This window comes from Puntigrus tetrazona, chromosome 12, assembly GCF_018831695.1.
Source record: "Puntigrus tetrazona isolate hp1 chromosome 12, ASM1883169v1, whole genome shotgun sequence".
In the NCBI taxonomy this organism is placed as follows: Eukaryota; Metazoa; Chordata; class Actinopteri; order Cypriniformes; family Cyprinidae; genus Puntigrus; species Puntigrus tetrazona.
In genome coordinates this window covers 3,227,128-3,254,346 of record NC_056710.1, presented here as the reverse complement: position 1 = coordinate 3,254,346, position 27,219 = coordinate 3,227,128, and the positions used below count along the sequence as shown (strand labels likewise).

General features: G+C 36.9%; 1 pseudogene; it reads left to right on the top strand.

Moving 5' to 3' along the window:
- The first annotated feature begins 106 nt into the window (after positions 1 to 106).
- Positions 107 to 27,219, top strand: LOC122355835 (annotated as a pseudogene).

Sequence of the window (27,219 nt, the reverse complement as noted above, 5' to 3'; positions counted from 1 at the left end):
ACTAACCAATTACGCTCCTCGAAAAGCGTCTGACGTGTGCACAGCGCGGCGCGTGATTGGTCAAAATATTTACGCCTGTGCCGCGACGCAATTGTCGTGACGCGAAAACGCGAGGGAGGGGGAACGCGAATGGAGGCCGTTGGTGTTTCAGAGCCGAAACAATCGAGTGATAAATATATGAGAAAAACTTAAACAGAAAGCTTGTAAATCTTTATATTCCGTTATATCGAAACTCATATCTTAGATACACGTATAACTGCGTTGGTTGAGCTCGTGAAACAGTGCTTGTCAGTATTTAGTGTTTGTTTATAGTGTTAGTGGAGCTCGGAGGCCCGGATTCACTCTCTTCATTAACCAGGCGAGTATTTAACCTCCTTCGGTCCTGCTGTGGGTTCAGTTCTCCTGTAGATTAAAAGTCAAATTTTTAACCAATGATTTCGTTTTATTGCTGGACATAGGGGTGCATTTCGCAGCATTGCCTGATAGCCTGCTAGCCTTTTCACGCTAATCCTCTTGCTAGCCCATTAGCCGTTAGCATGGTTATGTTGTTTTTATCAGCTAAGCTGGTTTTCAGACACTCTTTTGTTGGATTAAAACATAAAGAGGTTGTGTTTATGTCTTATTCGCTTTGCGAAGGGAAGAACTTTGCAAAGTGAAAGGTAAACAGGAGAGAACAGGTACAATTAATAGCATTAGCTAATAATCATATTAGCTTTTAGCATTCATAGTTTATTGCTGAATATTGAGGGACAGTCTCTGTGTTTGCAATAATATTGATTGGAATTGTAGCATGCATTTTTGTTTAATATTTTTGGGGTTGTTCAGTTGGCACTAGTTAGTTTGTAAGCAAGTGAATAGCTAAAATTATAATGATTGTAATGCATGGGATTGAATGACTACTATATGGCATTTTACTTGGTACGTCAATGCATTCAACTCTAAAATCTATGCTATTTATTATTTTTAAGGACTTTAAGAACGCGCACAGCCTGTTTTATTTTTTTTTTTTGATGTATGAATACTCAAGACTAACCTATTATTTTTTTTCTTTTGACCACTTTTTCAATTTAGTTTTTATGTAGAGTACAAAGCCACACTGATTTATTCTGATACTTCTGATTGATTTGTGTTAAGAAAGTATTTAATAAAAATTACATTTTAGCATAAATTTTGCTTAATATTTTTGGGGTTTGTCCAGCTGGGTCTAGCTAGGTTGCAAACCATTGATAGCCTCAAATTATCCCAGTGGTAATATTGTGGTTATGAATGATTTCTGTGTTAATGTGCCATAGCATTTGTATTTGCAGGAATACAGGTTTACAACATTCGTCTCAAATTTGTGGCAGGTTTTGGTTTAGTTTAGTTTAATGCTTTATTGTAGTCAGAATTATGGAACTTTCACGGTGCAAAATGAAAATTTGCTCAAAATTTTACTCGCACTAAGGCCGTGCAAGATGTATATGAGTTTTTCATCACTGGATCAGTTTTTGAGAAATTTAGAGATGGTTTGCTCATCAAATCATTTGCTCTGCGGTGAATGGGTGACATCAGAACGAGGTTCCTAGCAGCAGATAAAATCACAGTGTAAAAAAAAAAAAAAACCACACACTATAATAATAAATAATCATATAGTTCAAATGACTCCCGTCCATTAATAAGCATTCTATGAAACGAAAAGCTATTTGTTTGTAAGGAACAAATCCATTAATAAGCTTCTGCCTAAAATACAGGTCCTCTATCTATAATATTGCTTTCTTCAGTGAAAATGTTGTTTTGGCTCATTCAGGAGAGATATATTCTCAGGTTAAGGCCTATTTACAAGTAAAATCAGTCCAAAACGGTTCTAAACAAATAGGTTGATGATTTTGATTTTATGATTTATACTCAATGAAATGACATTATGATTTTTACTCAATGAAATGTTATAGACTGGCAAGCAACAGTTCAAAGTTAATGAGACTTACATGCACACACACACATACATAAAAGACTTGATGGCACCCATTCACTGTAAAAGATCCATTGGTAAGCAAGTAATCCAATTTTTTCCCAAATCGGTTTCCACGAAGGCCAAATAAACTCAGCAAAATGTTGAATGTGTGTATTGAAATCAAGATCATATTATGAAACGTTCTAGTATCCTTCTTTTTACCAGCACAGAAATGCTAGAAGTTGTCAGGTTTGTATGAGTTTGAGTGCATCTGTTTTGAAATGAATAGCCCCAAGATCTTCACACAAGCAGAGTGCTGAATAATGTTGATTTTACTCATTATGAACAGATGAATCTTGAGGCAGGTTGAATACAAAACAGCCAGTGAAATATTTGTGTAACAGTTGACGATTGTTCACAGGGAATATGAGACAGATGCCACAATGACATCTAGATTTGGAAAAACATACAGCCGAAGAGGAGGCGATGGGACCTCGAAGTTTGACGAGGTGTTGTCCAATAAAAGAGCCACGCTCAGCACCAAATGGGGCGAGACGACTTACAAAGCCAAGGTGGGAGCAAAGAGGCCCGGTTTGAAGACCGAGGTGACGGATCAGACCAAGAGGACCAAGGTCTCGGACGGTGATGGCTCAGAGGATCCGTTCGGATTCGACAGCGACGAAGAATCCAAGCCGGTCACGTCTCGCAACGTAGCCCAGGCTAAATCCAAAATGACGTCGACAGGGGGATCCCAGGCCAGCCTAACGCTGGAGCCCAACAGCAGGGTGAACCAGCCTGCCAGTGTAGAGGCCGTGGCCCCCAGCAGGGCCCCTTTCTCTCTCAGCAGTGAGAGAAGTGCTCACAAAGTGCCAGAGGATCCTGGGAAATTTTTTAACACTTCTACTACAGGTATGTTTTTCCTTGAAGGATTTTTTTTTTGTTTGTTTCTTGCATAAAATACATTAGTTGTGTTTTTTACATTTAAACAATACCTAATTTTTTCTAGCGTCCCTGCATTAATCAGTTGTTGTTTTATGCTCTCAGAGTGTTTCAGGTGTTTGACCTGTTTAACTTTACAGGAAGCGAGTGTTAGCTTACCACATCGTATAAACCCGCCCTAGATAGGTTTTTTTTTTTTTTTTGGTTGTTTACTTGCCTGAAACATTTAAACAAACACCTTTAATCTGTTGCTTTTGAATATTTAATTTTGACGTTGCAGTTTGATGAAGTACATCATCCTGTGGAGGGCTGTCAGCTGTTTCTTATAGTTTCCTTTGCTCAGATTTAGAGAGGTGCACTTCAGTTAACATCATCAGGTGTTTCTGAAGTGCATGTGTATGCTTGGATAAAAACCACCAAAGATTAGGCCTACTACTTGTTATTTAAGGCTAAACCAATTTTAAAACATTAGACCCGGTTTTACAGACGAGGCTTAAAAGTAGTCCTAGACTAAATGTAAATCTGAGCTGTTTCAACTGAATGAAAATTAGACTAACTGATCTTGAAACACGTCAGTGTGTTTGTTTTGTCTTAAGATGCACACCAGTGGTGCTTTTTTTTCTAAAGAATGTTGAGCTATGGCTTACTCCTGGAAGCTAAGCCCAATCTATGAAACTGGGCTTAGGTTTCGTACACTTGACGACATCGTAATGGTTTAATTGGAAAAAATGTCATCGTCATAAAATCAACGACTGAAGTTCACACACCGCTACACTCTCAAATCATTCCAAACCCAACAAACACACTCAGAAATGTTACCAGGAGATGAGTAATAAATCAAAACAATGCGTTCTTCTAAAATTGGCTCAAACATGTTTGATATCTTCCGAAGGATAAAATCATTTGTGTGTAGTTTCTAGTTAAAAATCCCAAAATGATGTGCCTCAAAGTATATTTAATCGGTACTAGCCATTTTCAGGCTAAATTCATTGCCTGAAAAATTCATCCACTGTTCATTGGATATAATCGGTGCAATGCTTCTTTGACATTCTCTTACACCGTTCTATGAAACGGCTTGCGCAGTTGAAGCGAAACCAAATCTTCACTGTTTGCAATGATACTGTAGAAGCTATGGATTCTCGTGAAAAGCGTTCCTTCTCATACCCAACAAAATGCCAAAAAGCAAACTGTCACACTTGGATTTTTTTTATATTTGTCACAAGGAGGAAAGAGAAATGTGGAAGTGAATGTGGGTGGAATTTCACATGCGTGTTGCTGTAGGGATGCTGGTCGTAGCGGTACAGATCTGAGATAAACTGACTCATCAATCACACAAGTCACTTTTTTTTCTCGTTTTTTTTAATAATCATCATTCACATTTCACTGAAAGCTTCCTTGAGGGTATCTGCTGCCATGAGTGCTGTAAATGCTCGAAACACCAGCGTTACAGGCTGTAGACTTGTGTAACACCCTGCTTAATATCACCGTAAAGGATACGGTGGACTGGCTCTCGCAACAACAGCCTGGAGCTCCCAGCAGACCAAGAAATGAAAATCTTTAATTGGCCCAAACTCTATTTTACATTTCCTCTGCGTAATTGCTTTTTCAGGTTGGTACTCCTCCAGGGTCTTGCAAATCATTTGGCTGACTAAGTAATCAATGAGGTGAAGTTAGAGGAAACTTTCAGAACACTGACACCCGTCAGCGGCGATGTTAATACGAGGAGAACACTTAGACGCAGATGAAGCGTAGCGTCTGGACAGGCTCCTGTGAGCTGCTTATCTCATTTAGAGGCACAGCACACAGAACTCATCACCTTGTCTGTAACTGCTAAGGGTCTCTTATGATAACAGATGCTGATGAGTGGCTCTCCCTAAGACACTTCAGTTTTGTTGCTCGTGTGCGTTTGGCTTGGATCAATCCATTAGCGAAAAGTAGATGTTTGTTCATATCGTTCTCTAGACCACCGAACAAAGCCCTATGGATCAAAAAGGAATTTGTCTGTGAACAATAACTATAAATGTTACATTTTAATTAGCGTTCTAATTTAATGAGAATAAGAAAGTCCACACCACAGCTAATACGATAAGACAGAAGAACAATTTTATTGCAATCACTTTAATTTGTTTTCGCAGCTGACGAAAAGGGATGTAACGATTAATTAACGTACGATGCGATACGATTCATGATACTGATGATGAGTTTTTTTATTTTTTTTAGAAAGACATAAGTGAAATGATACCAGTATTGCATCTAGTTGCATCTAAAAACAAAGTTGCTTATGAAAAAACTACTTTAAGGCTGCAGTCTGGAAATAAATAAATTATATATTGCGATGATGGATTTCCATCAATTGCAGGATTCCTGTCTGTCCTAAATGTCACTTTTGATCATTTTAAGGCCGTAAATAGGCTTACCTTTCTCAAATAAATGCAGGGATTAAAGTTTTGTCATCACTTAGAAAAAATGAGGGGAAAAGAAACATTTGGCACATTGTTGTTGTTCTACAGGCACACACAAAATCATCCACGCCACAGCTGCAGCTTCTCATCGAAAGCATTGTAAACCCCCTCGCATCATTCACAGTCGGGTTATTAGCAAAGAACACAGAGTTGAACTTGAATTTCAGCATGGGTTTGCAGCTATTAATAATAATTCTGCTCATTCCCACAGTTTCTGACGGAACGTGTCAGGTTTGGACATGCTTTTGAGCCTTGAGAACTCATTTGCATGCTCTCATTTTCTGTGTCCCCACACATCATAAGGAAAGTGATGGCTTTTTAATAATTATTAAGGGAGTTTGCAAATGTAATATTGATTTAATACAACCGATCAGTAAGCAAGCAATGATTTCGCTCTATATCATCAACAAAAATAGTTCCAGTGAGCGCTGCACAGCAGTGTTTCAATCATAAATGAATGATTCACGATTACCGATTTATAAAGACAATCACTTGATTCACTCCTGAATGAATGAATGAGCCGTTTGAACAAATCAATTCCATGAATGATTCAATGATAAAATCAGTGACATGTTTTCTTTTTTTGTCTAGAATATATTTTAAATTTATTTAATGTGTATTTTTATATATTTAATACATAATTGTATTATTTCTGTCTTTTAATATTTCAAGAAATTACTCCTAAAAGATAAAGCATCTAACAGACATTTATTTGCTTTAGCGAGAAATATTTTGATTTTTTTTTTTTTTTTTTGATTCACCTCAAAATTTATTACATGTACTCTTAGACCATGAGGGTGAGTAAAGGATTTTTGGGAGGGTAATTTAATCAATTTTATTATTATTACTATGGAAATAGATGATATTTCTTTAATGATAAGCTCCGGTTTCACAGACAAGGTTTAAGCTAGTCCCAGACTAAAATTCATGTCTGAGCTGTGTCAACTGAAAATATCTTGCTCTAACATATCTTAAAATAGGTCAGTCATTGCAGGTGTGCCTCTTAACACAGTACAATGTTTTCTTCCAAGACATTTTTTTTAAAAAGTTGCTTTTTAACTAATTATACTAAATAATTTAACTTTAATTAGATTCAAGCCCTAGTCTTAGCTTAAGCTACATTCCATTTGTGTAACTGGGCATAAATAATAAACTAAAACTGTCGGTAGGTAGCGGTAAATGTCTTAATGATTAAGATATCTAGTCATTTATTCATTCGTTTGATTTGTTCAAATGTAGTGAATGAAGTAAATGGTTCTTTATGAATAGTCTATTGAATCATTGGTCTTGTTTGACTTGAAGCACATCATCACCATCAGACTGATCGGTGTATGACATCCAAGTACAGCATGCTTTTGAACTGCTCTCGCAATACTTTTAATGCCATGCATGGATTGGTCTGCATACAGCAGCGCTTCAGAACGAGCCTAATTGTTCACCCAGTTCATTCAAAACATGGTTTAAGAAATGAAATGCCACTGCGTGTTGTTGCTCGGAGACGAACAGTTCTGCTTTGTCTTTATTTTCGGTGGCAAAGTTGAGCAAAACATTGTGTCTAAAATAACACTGAACTTCTGTGTAAGATCAGTATCACATTTGCACTTGTGTGATATTGCTTAAGTGTTATGATGTAAATACGAGACAAAAACCCGTGGGCATTTTTTTCCCTGTTTCTTGCATTTTAGGGACTATGTTCTCTAGGCTCCATCATGCAGTGAGTTGTTACCCTGCCTCATATTTGTTATGTCAACTGCATGAAATGTCATATGACCCACGTGGGTCTGGGGTGGGGGTGTGTTAAATGCGTTTATAATGCGGACACTATTTTCTTCTGTTCATGCCATATTTCCTGACTGCTTCATGTACAATTAATGCTAAAAATCCATAGTAACAAACAGACCACATTACTCGATTACTGTTACAGTGTTTGCTTCCTATGTATTTAAATTAAATCTATTCTGAAGATATCTATATTTGAGAAAACAAACCAGGAATTTGCCACCTCAAGTATAAATCTGTTTATTTTGCAGATTTATCAAGTTTTTATAATTTCAGTTAATTTTGTCTGACATTCAGCATTTCGCAGTCAACTTCTTAAATGTTATACTAAACTGCAAGTATTATACAGAAAAAAATAGGGTTGAAAAATTAACACCTGGAACATCAAGACAAACAAATTATGAGGAGAATAGAGCTCCAGTTTCCATTTTTTGCACGACTCTCTCTAAAGGTGGGCTTTCTCTGGGTTGGAAAAATGCTATAATAAACACGTTTTTGATGTATCCGTGCTCAGCAGCATTTAACACGTAAATATTCCCACACAGTCGAGGTGCTTCGTCGTTTGGCACCAGACCTTCTTCTGCAGCTGCAATGACTGTATTGCCTTAGTCATCAGATTCATTTCAACAAACTAGCACAAGCTCCTCTGTCTTTTAAAACTTTACAAAACTTCCTTTTAGCTGTTTTCGAACGCAAGCATCATCTCGGATGAACTGCTCCCCAGATGCAAGGCTCACAGTGACATCGCATCAAAAGGCAAAATCATATCATAACATTGACAGTTAGTTTAACCTTCATAATGAGGTGAGCTTGATCAATTTGTTTCACGAAGTCAATGCATTGCACAGCCCTACCAAGAATGAAATTAATCTTGGTTAAAGGGTCACGTGAGCATAGTGTTGGTTAAATGAGATTTAGTAAAAGGCACTGTTGACCAAAAAAATAACATCGCTAGATTATTAGCTCTATCTAAAAGAAATATGGAACAGAATGCTCCTGACAGCTCCTGGTTATTTAATAGTTTTTCAGAGGTGTTGAGAATTAGTTTGAAATATGTTGGTGTGGGCTGGAAATTGTATTGTATGGGATTAAAGGTGACAGTTACAGCGATAAGACAGAGGCTGAAGTACAGCGAGGGAGGAACATGGGCTTCTCGCTGCTTGAGAGATTGAAACTTGTCAATTCTCTCTCACAGTGTCGGATTGAAAAATGTATTTCTCTTTTCCCTTCCAGAAATGTATTCTTTTTGAAATGTCAAAGAATGGTATTGTCATTTAAGTGGAGGGAGAAAAAAAATGCCATTTTTATAGAATATTTAAAATAGTAGAAAATCATGAAAGCGATTTTTTTTTTTTTTTTGTTTAATTGAAAATTGCATTTATTTTGAGTTATCTATGGATTTATCTTTATATTAATATTTTTAATTAGTTTTTCAAATTATATTTATTTAAAGATTATTCTTTTCCATAATGTCACATTTCATCAGTGTACAAGTTAAACTATTGAAAGATTATTGTAGAAAAAAGCTGTTGTGTGCATGTGGTATGGTAATAGTTTTATCAAATTAAATGGTATAATGCTTATAAACATAAAAAAAAAAAGCTGACTTCATATTTAAAAGGCAGGTTTTTGCACTTAAAAGGGTAAGTTCACCAAAAATGAAGTCAAACACTTTGGGTTGGTGAGGAAGTTTTTTTTTTTGCCACGTGACAACACCAGTAATACCACAATTGCAGCAGGGTGGGGTTTTCTCACTTTAAAATAGTTTAAGAAAGTGGCATGCGCATTTTTTCACTTTCAAACTAGTGGCAATTCGGCGGAAATTACTTGAATGCATTCAAGTAACATCAAAATACAATGCAGACCTCACTTAGCCTATATTTTAATAATAGAATATTTAATTAACAAAGAATACACGTGTGTGTGTATGTGTGTGTGTATATATATATATATATATGCGCTATATGCCTAATATAAAATAACAAATAGCTTACAAAGTTTAAATGGGTGTACAAAACTGAAAATCAGTAAACACAGTGGATCCCAATAAATCAGAAACATAGAAGAACTGTATTAGCCAAATGACTAAGTTTGGAGTATCATCATACAGAAATAAAAACTTCCAAAGTTACCCTTATTAAACGTAAAAGTCAACAGGCTTTTCAAAATCCAAAATATTACCTTACAACTTCAGGAGCCATTTTGTGTGCGTCTTCCATTGGAGGTCACTGTGTCTTATTACTGTGTATTATAATAGTATAATAGTAAACTGTACTGCTTACCATTATTGCGCTGTCAATGGTATCTGTCAGTTACGTGTCCTTAACACACACTCCTATTGAAAATAAATGAGTTCGGCTGCCCTATTCAAAACACTGACCTTATGAGCTCCCCTTGACATGATGTTCGTGCATTACACAGACTTTAATTCAAATGTGTTTTATAGGTCTGTTACATAAATCCTTTTTAGCTAAGATTTGAACAGAATTCAGTCTTTAGATAGTGATGGGTAGTTTGAAAATGTCTGCCTAAATTGTTGTTAATAGGTTTGTTGAAAGTAAACGGTCATTTGGATGTTGTTTAATAAAGGTCAGGATGTTTGAGGTGATCATGACAGCCTAATTTGCCATTTTTTTTGCTCTTTACAATCTAATGAATAGGGGAATGTTCTGAATTACCAAAGTGGTGATATAACTGAAATTGTGTAAGTGCTATTGTGTAATACATGTTTTTTAGAACTAACAGCCTTTCTACGACACTGACTTCTTTTGCTATGGAGCTTAATGGAGGATTTGTATTTTAGGGACCTTTTTCCAAAACTGAAATTAATGTTTAGTCCTGTCTCCTGATTCACAATACGTAGACTTAATTGTGGTTATTGGAGGAATAGAGAATATATACAGTAATGTTATAATGGTGAATAACACACGTTGTCTGCCAGACTATAGCGTAGACAATGTTTTGACTGCAGAGGTGTGATGATTGCTTTGAAGGTGTCTAACGGTGTACTCATTATCTTCTTCCCTGTGTTTGACTAGTCATGGGATCAGAGAAATTCAATGTACTGAGTCTGTGGTCTTAGCTTAAAACTAGAGCTGCCTTAAAAATGTGTAGAACCTCCATTCAGTGATATATTTCACATGAAGATTTTTAACCAGCTTTTGGTGCCTTTTTATGTTGGCTTCACATCATCCTAGTAACCCATGTTCTTTTGGCTTCTTTTGGATAACTGAAACTGTTGCGTAAACTTAAGTATATAGTTTAAAGGGTTACTCCACTCCATATGAAAAAGTTCTCATTAATCACTTACCCCACGTCGGTCCAAACCTTTAAAACATTTTTGTCTTTAGAACACAATTTAAGATATTTTGGAGGAAATATCCAAGTAAATTACATTTGTCAAGGTCCAGAAAAGTCCATCTGCCATCAGTGGTGGCGCATCTTTATGAAGCTATTTTTTCATTATTTTTTTCTATCCATACAAAAATTATTCTGTTTACCTCAAGTGCTGTTATAGCTGTTATATGGACTCTGACATTTTTTTTTAATATTGAACAATTTTAGAACTATATATTTATATTTACCATCCATGATGTGAATGGGGCTTTAGAGCACCATCTGCTATTAAAATCTAAGCTCACCATCGATTCTAAAGAGAATCGCGACGCATTTGGAAGATCTCAGAATCATCCAGAAATCAATTCTGCTATAAGCCCTAATATAGTTTAAAGTCATTTTGGCAGAGAGAGAAATCGATGAGGTAGTGTAACTTAGTAGTTATATAATAGTTTCAACAATATTTTGCTTGAGTAACTGGTTATTGCTTTTTTCTGTTGGTTTTATTAACAGCTATTTACAGTAACCTACTTCCCGCTAATTTAGGATCATTACCGGTCAAGTACATGGTTGTTTGAAGTCATGTTCTTTAAAATCTGAATGATGTTTGACTTTCTTTTCTGTAGGAAAAACCCAGAGCTGGTCCATGGAGAGCACAGATCGCCACAGCTACTCATGGTACAAAAACCCTTCTGAAAGCGACACAAGACCTCTTGCCCAGACCACCACGTTAAAGTCTGAAAAAACAGAGGACAAGGATTCTTACGATGCCTGGAGCGCTGTGGTCGGTCTGGGAGCACGCTCCACATCTCTCTTTACGGGACCTAAAGACCCTCCGTCTACCTTGTGGGCATCCAGTAGTTACAGTCCCAGCAACATTCAGGGCAAATCCTCCACTGAGACTCGGTTAGACGAGTTTGGCCAAGGGGACTTTAATTTTCCTGTAGAACCATCTGAAAGCGAAGACCACTCTCAGTCTGTGCTCAGGGCGTCCAACTGCAGAACATACTGCAGACCCAGTAAAGGCAAACAGCCCGGTGGAGCTGATGGGAGTGGAAGCGCTTCCAGCCATAGCTCCATGGGAGCGTTGGAGAACAGCGGAGCAGAAAATGCTGGGAAAACTATAAACAGAGGTCGGACGAGAGACTTTACAGTGCTACACCCGTCTTGTGTTTCCATGTTTAACGTCACCTTCCAGGACTCCATGGATCGTAGTATGGAGGAGTACACAGCCAGCGCCCCAGCTGCTAGTCCAGGAGATGCAGGAAGACTGAGGAAGAAAATGGAGACAGAAAGCAAACCTTTCAGGTAATCGTTTTATAAAAGAACCTTGCTGTAATATTGTGAAATTGTTAATACCTGCATTTTTTTTGCTGTACTTTATACTGTTTTTGGGGTGGTAGTGTTAGGGTGTTTTCACACTTGGTTCAATTGCCTGGTCCGAATCTGAGTTTGATTGCCTGTCCCCGCTGGAATGCTTTCATATTATGTGGGTCCGATTTGCGTCATCAAGCCGGCAGCCGTTTATCCCGTTGCTTAGTAACGATGGCGCAGAAGGCAGCAAAATGCATAATTTTGTTTCAAAAGCTTCAGTGCGTAACTCATTTTGGTTTTTTTTGTTATTTTTGTGGTATGTTTAGTTTTGTTTTTGTTGTTTTTTGGTTCAGATTTTATGTAATTATTTGTTTTGATCTTTTCACCCATTTGAGCACCGTTTGAGTCTGCAATTAATCAACATCCTCCAAAAACTAAAACAAAAATAGAGAAGTGAACATTAACAGTCTCTATCTTCTCCATTTCATTGAACCCCTGGTACTCTTATTTAATCAAGTAATGACAGCCCTACTTAACAAATAAATCAAATATTTTAAGATTGTTAGCTTTTGTGTTTACAAAGGTTTTTATTAATTTTTCTTTTAAACAAGTGCTAGTTCGTAGATACCAACTCAAGTATTAAATTTGATAAAACCCTTAAGGATGCCAGTAATTCTGTCAAATTCATAATTCATCTGTTGCTCTCACTTGGCTTCATTCCTTCATGTTTGATTTGAAGTCTGTCCGCTTGAGAGTCTGACTGTTTGTCTGTTGGGTTTCTAGTCGTTCCAAACCCACACAGAGCAAAACGAAGAGCAGTAAGCTGGAGCTTTTTGGGTTTGATGACACTGACGCTGTGGCTGAGGATGACGACTCTGCTTCGGGGAGCTCTAACTACAGGATCAAATACTTCGGCTTTGATGACCTAAGTGAGAGTGACAGTGAGGAAGACGAGGGTTCCTCTGAAAGAAGAAAAGCTAAGAGGAAGGCTGCAGCAGGTGTAGCAGTGCCACTGATGTCAACAGAGACCATTGTTGACAGTCCTCTTCCGAGAGAGATGCCGAGCTCTCAGAGCAGTCACACTGCAGGTCACAGTCACGGCCTTAAAAACGGTCAGTATTTACACCCAACACAATTTCTGGGGATGTAGCTTTGGGTTCTGTTTATGTTGCAGTACCTGCTTGAATCTGTAGTTTATCTGCTCAGATGTCTTTGCTGATCTCACTGTGCGGTCAAGAACAAATCTAGGTTGAATTTTCCAAAAAAAAACAAAATTATATATAAAAAAAAAGTGTGTGTGCATATATATAACGTTATATTTAGATTTTTAGTTTGATCTGTTTTTGTTTCTGATAGTATTTTCTTTTTGTTAGTTTGCCTAATTTTTATATTTGTGTATGTTTATTTGTTAGTTTTTCTTTGTAGTTTTGCCTTTTTTGACCCACTTTAAATGTTAACTATTATGTGCATGTACTATGTGCTGCCAAACGTTCCCGTAATTGCAATTGTCTGTATTGTTAGCAATGAAGAGAACACATTTTCCTTTTAGAGATAGTAGCAACTATTAGCAGACACGCGGCTGATTTGTTTGTGGTTTTACAGATCCTCTGGAATTCCCAGAGGTCCCCTTTCCCTCTGAGACGGTAAGGAAACCTCAGGTCAAAGCTCAGGAGAAAGCCAAGGAGAGCAGCAGGAAGATCTTCAGTGGGCCTAAAAAGGTGAGCTTCATAGCGTGTCCCTTCCTTATTATATTTCCTGTGTATATTTCAGCTGATCTGGTTTGCGATGCCAGTATTTGCTACGTGTCATTTCATTTAGAATCTAAAGGTTGTTTCGCCCATTTCCTCCAAAGTAAATGTTACCTTACTGCCATCGTGTAAAGAAACGATTTAGGCTTTTGATTTGTTGTTCTCTTGTTTATGTTCGCGATTGGCAGCGTAGTGGAGGCAGAGGGTGGAACGGGCATCGCACAGTTTTCTTCAGCATGACTTTTATCTGTAATGACAGTAATGCAGTTATGTTGCTCACCCCCGCTGACAGCTCAGCCATTATTACAAATGTTCCTGCGGCTGCTCTATGTGCATACAGCCTTCTGTGGGGTTATGATTGATTGTTAAAGTCATGATTGAACTTTAAGCATATAAATGCTCAAACAAAGCAATGTTTTGATATCACAGTGTTTACGTTATCCGGGGGAATTACCCTGTGAACGGCTTATTTATTGATGATTCTACATCTAACAGAGGCAGGAAAAGGTATTAGGACTGCTTTCCTCCATTGATCACCATACCCTTAGACCGAAGTCTCTCAGATTTCATTAGAAATCTCTTCACCAGAGTTATGGGTTTGGAACGAAATGAGGGCGAGTAAAGCGATGACAAAATTAGAATCTTTTGGGTAAGCCACTTTTGAGACTGCCACAAATATTAGTATTTTATTTAAATAGTAGCCAGCTAATATTAGGCATTTTTTTTGTCCCATTTTTGTACTGACAGTTTTGTATTATGTGTAGTGATGCATTTATGTATTCAGTTGTTTTGACCCTTTTGCATGTCAAAAAAACTGAGAAAATTGGATTAATAAAAAATGTAGCCTGTTTTAGCAATTAACCAGATTTGTCAAATATCACAAAGCAAATGATTAAGTTTGCAAGCCTCAAGAACATTTCACGATCGATAAATGCGAGGTTGTTGAAACGTCTTAACGTAATTGCTGTCCCAGTAGAGCAAGTGACAGTTCTGACAGCTAGCACAAAAGTCTGGTAGTGGCCATCCGTATTATTAACCCACTGCGAGAAAAAATATTTCAATAACACAGCTCAAATAAAACTTTTACTGAATAAATCATGTAAGTGTTACAACAAAAATGTTACAGTACATTTGGCTTTTAAATCCTTCGTATTCATGGCCACATTTAATTAGGTTGTAAGTGCATTACAGTAATTGTACTTTTTGCTCTTTTTAAATTAGCTTAGTCTCTTTTTTTTTTTATCAGCATTCTCACATGACATTAATTTGAGCTTTTATTTTGAGTATTGATTCCATGATATTCCTATCGTGTCTCTTCAGTTGTAGTTACAGGATGAGTCAAGAGGGATGTTCTTATCCATGACTTTTGTGAAGTATCAGAGGTGTTTGAAACGGGTCAAACCTCAGCATCGTGGCGACTTTTCCAGCCACCCCAGAACATGCCAGGGCCAGAACCTGCTCACCTCAATGCTCAGACTAATTCTTCACAGTGCATCATTCATGTGGAGACATTTCACTTGTGCTCTACCTTTGCTCTCTCTCGCTCTCTGAACCAATGTTTTATTTAAGAAACTTTTTCCTCCTTATTTTCGTTGTTTGTTTTAACACTGTTGGATTTTTTTTTTTTTTTGGTACTGGTCTTCAAGTCATATCTAAACAGTTTATGGTTTTATTTTGGCCAGCCTCCGTTCCAGACTCAAACTAACTGCTTTGTAATCCTTTTAAAATGCAATTCGTGTGGAACTCTTGCAAAGTCTGTAAACAGGACATTAATAGGCAAATGTTGAATACTGACGCAAACAGGCGAACAAAGACGTGCCAGCAGAAAAAAATGACTGTAACAGGCTTGATAATATACTGGATGAAAGGTATGGACTTGTATGGAGTCTGTATATATTATATTGCTCATAAGAACTGACATTCTTCAGATAAGTTTCCATGCTACTTTATTTTACTTTGATCTTTATACTTAATAGTAGCCTATAAATGCAGCGCCATTTTGTTTACAGTAGTGACCAAGAATACCTAAGCACCACCTAATGCGAAACTCATGCTCTTATTTGTAGCATCTTTGTGTGGATTGTTATTTAAATTGAGTGGTTGCCTTGAATCTAATGGTTAAACATTTTCAAGAGCAAGCTGGCCTTATTGTTTACTGAACAAATAATTTTAGTGTTTTTTTTTATTGCTTGTTCTTGATTTAAAAGTAAATAAATAGTGAAAATAAATAGTGGCATCTTGGACTTGAAACCTGATGGTAGAGACTAGCGTTTTTAATTGAAGATGATTCGTTTGCGATTATGAATGCAATATTGCCCAGCTTGACAGTGAACTAGGTCTCTGTAGTAAATGCCGCTCCATCTGAAAACAGTCGATGGCGATATACTACTAATCACAGAACCAGCTTTAGATGAGATGCACATAATCAAATTTGCTTTGTACAGCCCTAGTAGAGACTTCCACATGTGTGACTTGCCTCTGTTTTATCATGTGGTAGTTGATAATATCCAGCCCTATTTTGTGTATACCACTAATTTTAAACCGTGATGGTGCAATGGATGGCAGTAACTCTGCTGTATAAGACAGTAGTAAAATTACCTTGAGAGCTTTAGACTGTTTGTGACTGACTCTTTTCCTGAGCTCTTAAGACTTTGATAATGGCATGATTATGATATTTAAGTTAATTAGTGCATAGCTGTTGACTGGGCTGATGGGTCGATTTTGTTTTTTTTTTTTTTTTATTCTCTTGGTGGCGTCATACAGCTGCGCCAAATTATGTTGTGAAATGTCTAAATTGTCTTATATTTTAAAGCTTAGGCTGAACGCATATGAACCGTAATTAGACGAGTTCACTACTCATGAACTTTTAATTTATCTAAAGACAGCATTCGTCAGACGCACTCTTTTTCTTTTCGCTGTTCATGGGCTTGTTCGTTTTTGGTTTTTCTGTGGTCAGGAAATTGACTGGAGAAGATTTCCATGTCAAACAGGGCGGAGTCTCAGAAAACACCCAGCTATTAAACATCCTATAAGTTTCATCCTTTGCAGTACAAATCAAGCCTTTATTTTAAGCCAAGCTCCAAAAACTCATTTGGGTGTTGTTTTTTTTCACAGGGAAAGTAGGCTACATTCGCATATAGCTGCCTCTGGCGTAAGATATTGATCGAATGGCACTACTGGCCACACCCATGCCCTTTTGTATACTAAATATGAGTGCCACATCGTGTCAAAAATAAGTGGAACGTCTTATAATCAATGACACTGACTACATTAGAGGAAGTAGAGAGATGCTTTGTGCTATTTCTGATGTTCTCCACATGCTCAAGCTACTCCTGCCAACAGGACAAATGGATAAAGGAAGCTGATCTTTTTGAAGTGTTTACTGTGATGCATCTTGTTTAGATGGCATTTGCGTCTCTGCAAGCCTTCCAATTGACCCGAGTGTTAGGAACGAAAAAATAATTATTTTTAGAACAGGTGAGAGGATTTTGTGTTTTGTTTGTGGTATCTCATTGTAGGTAGTTTTGAAAATGAGGCACGAGAAGAATCTTTTGCAACCACAACAACTGCATCATAATGCATGTTGTCAAAATACAAACGCAATGCTGTAGTAGGGGGAGTTGATGCGTCGTCTTGTGCAGTTATATTAGCCAGTATTAACAGTTGCCGTTTACTTAATAGCCTTGAAGGAGCTGCACTGCTATGCTAAAATGGGGTATTTAGTGACATTATTTGCAAAGTTGTGTGGGGAAAACCCCTCTAAAAATAACAGTGGCACTGTCCAGAAAGCCTAGATTAATATCTTTTAAAATTTGAATGTAAATAAGTATTGACAGCCCTAATATTTAATATTACGTATTACAAACATAGTTGTTGTGATCTCATTTATTTTTGTTCATCATTGTTTATCTATTTCAGTGTGTGTGTGTTAGACTTTTAAACCCGTTAGACTTTTGTTTATCTTCAAAGTAAGATATTTTTGACAATCCAAAAGCTTTCTGATCCAACATAGACAGAACTACCACATTCAAGGCCCAGAAAGGTATTAAGAACCTATCTTTAAAATAGTCCATGTGACATCAATTGTTCAAACGTAATTTTATGAAGCTATGAGAATGCTTTTTGTGTAACTATCCCTTTAATCTCGTCCTCAGTATTGATCAGAATCCTGACCATTATTGATTACGGTCATAATTGAAAATCTATTTTAACTACCTCAGCAAGACAATCTACTGACCTTAAAAATAGCAATGTTTACAGCAAAGCTTACACTCAATGCATTTGAACAACACCTGAGCTTTCATAGCTAGAAGCGATTTCATGTGCTTAAGCGAGTATCATTTCAGCTGTTTACTATCTCCCTGCTCCTCTTGGAGGTCTTACTTGGCAACATCATTCCCAGACTTTAGAGGGGGATTCCAACTCGTAGAAAAAAACACTTCAGGGGGCAGTTTTGATTTCTTTCTGCAAGACCTTCTGGAGGCTTCTAGCCCAGCATGAGGAGCTCTCCGTGGGGTGGAGCTAGACTTTCGCTCCCTGCTAGCATGAAGAACACTTCTTAATTACAGAAGATTAAAACCAGTCTCCTGCGGAGTTATGTTGGGGGCCAGAATCTTTCTCTTCATTATTAATAATAACCCAGACTCGGTGTTGCCCAGTGGACTGTGCCTACACCTCCTCCTGTAGCCAAGTGCCCTTTTACCACCCCATCCCCTTTTGGCTGTTTGTGTGCCGTCAGTCCCTGCGGTTTGACTCGATCTGGCATCCTCTGCGAGTTGTTCATATATAGAGTGTTCCTGCAGTCTGCTTTGAATGCGCTCCCGCTGAGACAAATGACCTGCGCTTCAATTCACACTCCGCCAACACAAACAAGCTGAGAAATGTAGCACTTCTTAATGAGTTTTAATTACAAATGTGATTACAGTTGAAGGAATATAGCCGCCTTTGTTAAAAGTGAAGCAGAAGCTTATGCGTCAAATGTTTCTAGACCATTATCTTGATGGCTGAAGCGGATTTGGATATTAGATGTTTTCTCAGTTTTCACACTTGTTTTGGTTGCTTTGCTTGAACCCTTGTATAATTCTACATCCAACCCTCACAGGTTTCTTTTTCACAGTGTTTCTTGGCTCAGAATGCTGATATGTTTGCTTCATTACCATGAGTATTATTTTTTTTTTTTTTTTAAATCATTGTAGGAATGTTTTATTTTTTGTGGTATTTTAGTAATGTTTGCTCTTATTTCTGCTCATACTTGAGTGTAGTTTTGGACAGACGAGGACAACTTGTAAAATTTGTAAAAATGTTGGAACTAATAGTATGCCGTGTGGTTGCGATCAGAGTTCAAATCCCAGCTAGTGTTTTTTTACAATCCTGTATTGCTGCTTCGCTTCCTAACCAGACACAATGTGATAAGAATTGGAATAATTCTTAAAACGTGACATGGCTACACGGCATCAAATAAAGTCATAGCTAATCTGAGAGCATGTGGATAAGCATGTTGGCGCTGCCAACAACAAAATTAATAAATACTAGGAGTTTAAATCAGATATGATATCAATTCTCATACCCAGCGATACGATATTTGCCCTTACTCAAGAAATTTGATGGTAAGATTTAATTCCATACGGGAGTATATCGATCGATGCATTGATTTTATGATATTATTATTTTAAACAACCATCTACATTTTTATTAACTCACAAATGCAACCAAAAATATATTTTCATTTTCAATTTTCACAAAAATAAACCATTGGAAAAACAGTGTTAAAATCTTTTGCACAGATAACCATATTATAAGCAAGTTTAGTAAACAGTGTTTTCAGGTTTTTCCAGCCTTTTTGACTGAAACTGTTAAACTTGCAATTCTGTTTTATCTCAATGTATTTGTTCTTCTTGGTCCAAGTCATCACAGTCTAATGAACCCTGAACTTATGTTCAGTAAACTTAGGTTTGAATGGCAAACTCTTGTTTTAAAATGCCTTCAGTGTAACAGTGTCTGTTCTTTCTGCAGTCGCCTACTAAAGCTGTGTATAATGCAAGACACTGGAACCAGCCAGAGCCAGAAGAGCTGCTGCCCATGCCTCCATCACGATCTCAGGCTCCTCCAGTGAGTACACCAAGCACAGGATATTGGACCAAACACTACACACTCCTACACACAATCACAACCTACTTTAGAAAGCACTTCAGCACTGGCACTTCTCATGCTATCACCACAATGTTTATAGCCACATGTGTGTGAAACCCGCACTTATTTTTGCAACTCCATACAGTTTTTGCTTTGGTGTTTCCCCAGTGTGTAAGATGTTTGTGCAGTGATAGCTTAACACCAAAGCAACTGTAAAAGTCAATATAAAATGGGACTGAAAAAATTAGTTTTGTTTAATTTTTTGTAATCAGTTTACATTTAGAATTTTAATGGGCGCTTTTATCCAAACCAACTTACTAATGAGTACAATGGAAGCGATCAAAATCAACAAAAGAGCAATGATAATAAAGGGCTTTAAGAAGTCCGTTAACTTAACTCAGTACACGTAGCAAGGAATTAAGTTATATAATAAAAAACAGATAGAATAAAAAAAGTATAGAGCAAGCTTTGAAGACTTTTTTTTAATTGTATAGTAAAAAGTAATTGAAATACACACACACACACACATACACACAGTATATATGTATACATGTGTATATACATATGTGTATATATGTGTGTGTACATGTATACATGTAGTAATCTTAAGATTTTTCTTAAACTTTAATCTTTACAAGCTGTTTTAATGACGTTTTTATGCAGTTGAATCACTGAACGATTATGTCGGGGTGAGACGATCATTCATGTTTCACGTTAAAACTAGTAGGCCTGATAAAGATGAAGGGATGATCACTCTGTTTTGGTCTGTCACGCCAAATAAGACCATCAAAATGGCCTGTTTTTTCGGAAAAAAATGCAACAAGTTGTTCGGTACACCTTAGGACAGGGCGATAAATTGAAAACGATAATTATTGAGCGATTATAAGTGTTCAATCTAATTTTTGTGAGGCAAATGAGGATCGAAACAGAGCTAGTCATTTGAAGTGTGCCACAGCGGGGTGCAGTGAGCTACTAGAGCAGACTTGCCTGTGCTGCGGTACTAAACCTGTTCGTTTCAATGGCTTGCGGCTCGCCAGAATGGTTTGTGCGCACATTACTTACTAGCTGATAAGTCTCGCACACATTGAACAGCACTGTGAGATTCAGTGTGAAGCTCCATATCGACTGATATGGAGGAAAAAAATAAAATATAGATTTTTTTATTTTATTTTATTTTTGGCCATATCGCTCTGCCCTAGTACACCTACTTACATGTTGCTAAATACTGCATTCTCTACAACAGTAACCTAAAATAGTGACTAAATACATAATTTCTTGGCTGCATTTCCCATAAGAAACTACGATTGAAGTTTCATTTTAGTTCATGAAGCTTGAAACTAACTGGTTAGCGATGGTGCTTTCAGAACTCGTTTTCAAAAAGCTTCAAAAACTTAGCATATATTTTGTTTCAGGTTACTGGTTTGGAGCTTGTATCACACTGACTTCAACAAACAAGGCTTCGTTACATCATACCACTTCAAAACTTTTTTTTTGAAAAGCTTTCACCCATTATTGATTCAGCTCTTGGTTAAAATTAACCAGCAGACTGGGCAGCCTGGGTGAAGTATTTTCAGAGAGATGAAACAAGTTATTACATTTTAATGAAAGATTCCAAAAAAGCATAACTGACCCCAATAAATCATTCACTATTAAATTAAATACTGTATTTTAATGCGCCTCAAACACGACCCCACTGTGCAGTTGTTTTCCAACTAGCATCCTCTCCCTTGGTCTCTACATGTAGCATCCAAACACAATCAATCCCATGCAACTTAGCAAGCCTGCATCTGTTGCTGCCAGTGAAGCCCACAGTAATATTATGCACACTGACAGATATGCTTACACTTCACTTGAACTTGTATGTAAGGATTCTCATTAACGCAGCCCCTCCGTTTCTAGCATTCCTATAACCAAGGCCACAGATATTAGAGTATTCAAAACATTGCATTATTCAGTGCGTGTGTAGCAGCTTGGCCATCTTAGGAGTGTTTTATTTAGCAGCGTTGCTGTTGGTCGTGGATTTGGCCTTTTAGTAGTTGCAGCATGATGAATCCATAATGTTCTGTAGCATCTTTAGTCGCCATGTTGCATAACCAGCGGTGGGTCGGTTGTTGGCAACTCGGGCTATACGGGATTCAGCTCTGCAGTGCTTCCCAACATGCTATTATGCTTTAATTCGAATTGTCGCTCTCGCACAGGCCGCTTCATCGGGAGGCAGTAAAGAGTCGAACTCGCACAAGGACGACGGAGTGTTCAAAGCTCAGCTCCTCCTCCCAAAGTCATCAAGTCCGTCACTGTCCCCACAGAACCTTACCAGGACATGGTCACTGCACTCAAATGTAGGAAAGAACACAAGGAGGTGAGTGTAAACACTTGACAACACTGTGTGATTTGACGCATGTAGAACCTTGCCACTGTGCAAATCATGTATATTATTAATTACTCACCCTTATGTCGTTTTAAACTCGTAAGACCCGTTCATCTTCAGAAAACAAATTACGATATACACTCATAGTATCGAAAAACTGAAGTTGAGCCACTGATGTTTTTTTAGTTTCTGGGCCAGGGATAATGTTGTTGCTGTCTATGGAGGGTCACGTAGGTCTTATGGATTTGGGACGACATGAGGGCGAGTAATTAATGTGAATTTTCATTTGAACATTTTGGATGTAGTATGATTGCTGTCACTTTAATTCAGTAAGTGATTTTAACTGTCATTATCCCTTTTTTTCTCCTCCCCTCTCATCTGAAAAAAGGGCTAATCTACATTTGAGAACAGAGGCTGCTGAGTTAAAAGATTTGTAATGCACTAGACATTTAAATATTTGCCAACTTTATACTAAAGGCCCAAGCAGGAGCAAATTAAATTTGAAAATCAGTGGCATGGAACTGATAAAGGCATAAAGCTTTAATCTTAATATGCATACAAAGTAGTGCAGCTGTTTTTCAGTGAATTTTGAATTTGAAAGTCTCAGTGGCAGCATATTGAAAATGCTGGCATCATCATAAGGACTGTTAATGCTAATACAAAGAGATCTTCTGATGGGGTCCAGAAAGCATTGATGTTCTGTGGAGTAATTCTGACTGTGGGTGTTAAACAGTTGTTCAGGCCCACCTACGTTACAGTCTTCACCTCTTAGTCTGCCCATTGAATAACTTTTTATCTACGCTGCTAGCTGTAAGCCATTCGGATTGTTTCAGACCACCCTCATTTTATTATATCTGTTTTGTGGTTTTTGACCGTGAGGGCTAACATTATCGAGGAAAAATGAAGCAAAACATATTTGTTGGCCATGTCAGATTTAAGTGTCTTTGTGTGCACCGTTTAGAACTTAATCTGAAACTTAATCTGCTCTCTCTCTCTCTCTCTCTCTCTCTCTCTCTCTCTCTCTATATATAAGACTTTATAAAATGAGCAAGGATTCTCTTTATATTCACTGAAACTGAAAAGACTACATTTTTAGTCTGAGAATATTTACATCATAAAATGAAACCCTTGTTTACTTTTTCTTACAGTTGTACACCGTTGTTCAGCACGTGAAGCACTTCAATGACGTAGTGGAATTTGGCGAGAATCAGGAGTTCACAGATGACTTTGAATATCTTGCCACTGGTCTGAAGACTGGTCAACCCCTTAACACACGCTGCCTTAGGTGCAGAAACCATTCCTTCAGTGTATATTCTAACCATTCCCCAATCTTTTAAATATGAACTAATGCTTGCAATAGGCTTACTGTGTATGTTTATTAGAATCCTGTTGTGTTTGTGTTCAGTGTTATTAGTTTGGCCACGCGATGCGCCATGCCCGGTTTCAGGATGCACCTGAGGGCTCGTGGGAAAGTGGCTCAGGTCTTTAAAACTCTCAATGATGCGCCTCAACATCCAGTAAGTCAAGTTATGTTATTTAACTTTTCTGAAACCTTCACTGCCTGACGTTTCATGTCTAATCGATTGTACTTCCCGTCCTTGACCCTTTCTTCAGAATCTAGCTCTGTGTACGGCCTCTCTGATGTACATACTCAGCCGAGACCGTTTGAACATGGACCTGGATCGGGCAAGTCTGGATCTAATGATTCGTTTGCTGGAATTAGAACAGGACAAATCCATTGCCGATCAGCTAACGACAAAAGAGATGAACAAAGTAAAAGAAAAGATTCGTAAACTCTGCGAAACCGTCCATAATAAGCATCTTGACTTGGAGAATATCACGGTAAGCTTGAGATGAGTTGTGATTTGTTATTGGCTGGTGTTTCTTGCTGCAGTGCGGTAGATCTGTTTGTTTACATCTGCAAACTTTGCTGTCAAGGATTTGCACTTTTTTTTTTATTATTCTGCTTGTGTGATAGACCATGTGGGTGAGGGAGTGTGTTCATTTGTGGTTTTTCAGAAAGGTTCAGTTTCTGCTCCCTCTAGTGGATACACTTCATTGTTTGAGTTGTTCATTCTAAGAATGTTGTTGTTTTTTTTTATTCGACAATGTTTTGGTTAGTGTGTTGTGACTAGCTAGTCACAGCTAGTGTTAAAGAATAGTTCATCCCAAAATTACATTATATTTTGTTGTTTATACCCGCCCACCCCCCATGCCAAACCCTTATGATTTACTTTCTTTGATGGAACATAAGGATGTATTGTGTGTTTTTTTGGCGGGGGGGGTATTTTTTTCAATAATCGCATTGCAACGCCCTACCAAGTACCTAGCAATCGCATAGCAACACCTAGCAACCAACCCGAGTACCCTAGCAACTGCACAGCAACACCTTAGAAAATGCATAGCAACATCATCTTTCTAGCTTGGCTTTTCAAGCCATCTCTGTCTACAAAGATTTGTTTCTTTTCACTTCATTACGAATATTTGTCTATTATTTGCCCACTGGTGGGTTGCTTTTAAACTAGTAATTATTTGTTTGTTTTTAATTGCTATTTCCATTGTCTTGCAATGGTAACAGGTCTCATAGTTCACGGTTGCCAGATATTAGATGTAACATTCCCTCAATTGGAGTGTTTCTAAAATGTATATATTTTCTTCCCAGACTTGTCAACAATAAATGTGCTCTTTCTATATTGTGGAAAAAGTGATAATGAGCAGGAAAAACACCCAGAAAGCATTTTTGCAGTTTAATAATATCCATTAAGAGAATTGTTCAAATAAAGGTGTTTTCCAATCTGTTTTTTATTTAACTTAAATCTAAATATGCAAGGAAACCATGCATTCTCTGAATGTACTAGTTCAATAATTTTAATGAAATGTTAAATAAAATGACTGTAATGATTTTTCAAGCAGAATAATCATGATTAACTGTTTAAACTTTATTACAGCTTATTCACAAGTGGATTTTTATTGTCGAATGTTGCAAGAAAGTTGTTTAAAGATTGTGAACCCTTTCATAGAGAGCGTTTAGCGTGCTGCTGACAGTGTAATTTTTATAAGCTGTTCTCACAGGACAGTTGGGTGGAAGACATCAGAATGAAACAGAATTCAAGGATTTTAAAACTTGACACACTGTGCTCAAAATTGTGCTGAAAATGCTGACCTTTAAAAAAAAAACGCATCACACACTAGTAAAGGATATCTGACTGGAGCATGTGCACGTAGACCAGCAATTAAACAAAAAAATTACACAGGCAAACATAATGCATCCTTTGTGAACGCTTGCTTACTGTTAGCACACTAAAAAAAACAGCATGATTCCAGGAACTTTCTATATTCACCCATAAATTCATTGAAAACACCCTTTGCTAAAGTATTAGAATATTTACTTGTTTTCATGTTTTTGCTTTAGCCGTCAATGCCAGATTAAGAGCTTTTATATGAAGTTGTGTTCTTTGCATTTCTCTCCCTCTATTTACATTTGTTTTAATGTTCTGTTTGGCAAATAGAACTTTTGCATTTGCATAATGGAGCCATTAAAGCTGAATGTATCTTTTGTAACATCTTTCAGACTGATTGTGCATTGTCTTTTCTCAACAGACAGGACATTTAGCAATGGAACACTGTTGTCGTTGACGTCGAAGAGCGGGGATTGGTTTAAAGAAGAACTCCGGCTTCTGGGAGGCCTGGACCACATTGTAGATAAAGGTCTTCTACTTTTCGCTCAGTATTTCAGTGTGACATGCATATTATTAAAGATGTGTTTATCTATTATTTGTTAATAGTGTTATGTTGTATTAAGTCATAAACATCCCATTTGCTTGGGTTTCACATACTTGTATAGCGTAATAAGATTCTTGTGAGAATGATTTAACGTGCATGTGTGTTTTACCCACAGTTAAAGAGTGTGTGGAAAACCTGAGCCGAGAGGATGATAAAGGAGAACCTAGTGGCGTCATTGTGGGGTGCTGAGAGATGTTTGCGCGTTCTAGAAAGTGTAAGTTTCATAATCATTCATGCATTTGATTTGAGGTCGTCATAGATGTGTTATTTAAAAGTAAGCGTGTACAGTATAAAGTATTCTGAGTTGGAATAATGTGAATCCTGTGAACATGCAAAATCAATTTACATGGGATACAAATTTCAGTCTAAATTTATGTGCTTTTCAGCATTTATTTAAAAATGAGCAAAGTATATTTGCTTTATGGTTTTTATAATAAAAGACGGTGGTAATAAAAGACGTTAAGTAAGGTTATTTTATATATATATATATATATATATATATATATATATATATATATATATATATATATATTTATATATATATATATATTTATTTATATATATATATATATATATATATATATATATATTTATTTATATATATATATATTTATTTATTTATTTATTTATTTTATTTATTTTTTTGTGAATGAAATTAGTAAAATAATTGTAATTTGGTGTTTCATATGGTGTCAACTTTATTCATTAAAAAATCCTAAAAAAGATCAGTGTTTCGACAAAAATATCGAGCAACTGTTTTTAATGTTTATACTAGGTGTGACAACGTTTCTTTGAAATAGTCTGTAAACGGCGTGCATGTATTACACAATGTTTAAATAGGTATACAAAACTAAAAATCAATAATGAGGAACAAATAATTATGAAAATGTGCAACATTTATTAGCAAAGTAACAAAAAGGCTTCTTTCAAAACAAAAAAATACTGTCCCCAAACCATTAGTCCTGTCGAACGATAAATCGTGAATATATTGTATATTGCGAATATGTTGTATATAGTAGAGATGCACAAACAGCATATACTTATACAAGTATATAATCATAGAATATTTTTCAGAAATATGTACACGTGTATTTATCTATCTGTGTGTGTGTAATTTTTGAGGGAATGCTGGTTATTGTACAGAGCAAGTCAGCTGTAAACCTCAGTAGAGTTTGCTATGGGATAAACAGACTACATTAACCTTGATATTAACTACTGTAGATTGAACAACGGAGTATATCTCCGCTGGGCCAGTTTACAATTTATTTTTAACTTTAATTTGATATTTATTGATGCAGGTAACGGTTCACAATCCAGAAAACCAGGCCTACCTGATCGCGTACAAGGACTCTCAGCTCATAGTGTCTTCAGCAAAGTAAGTTGCTCCAAAAGCAAAGCAGTTGTCTAGCTGTAGTTTTACAGTAATGTAGC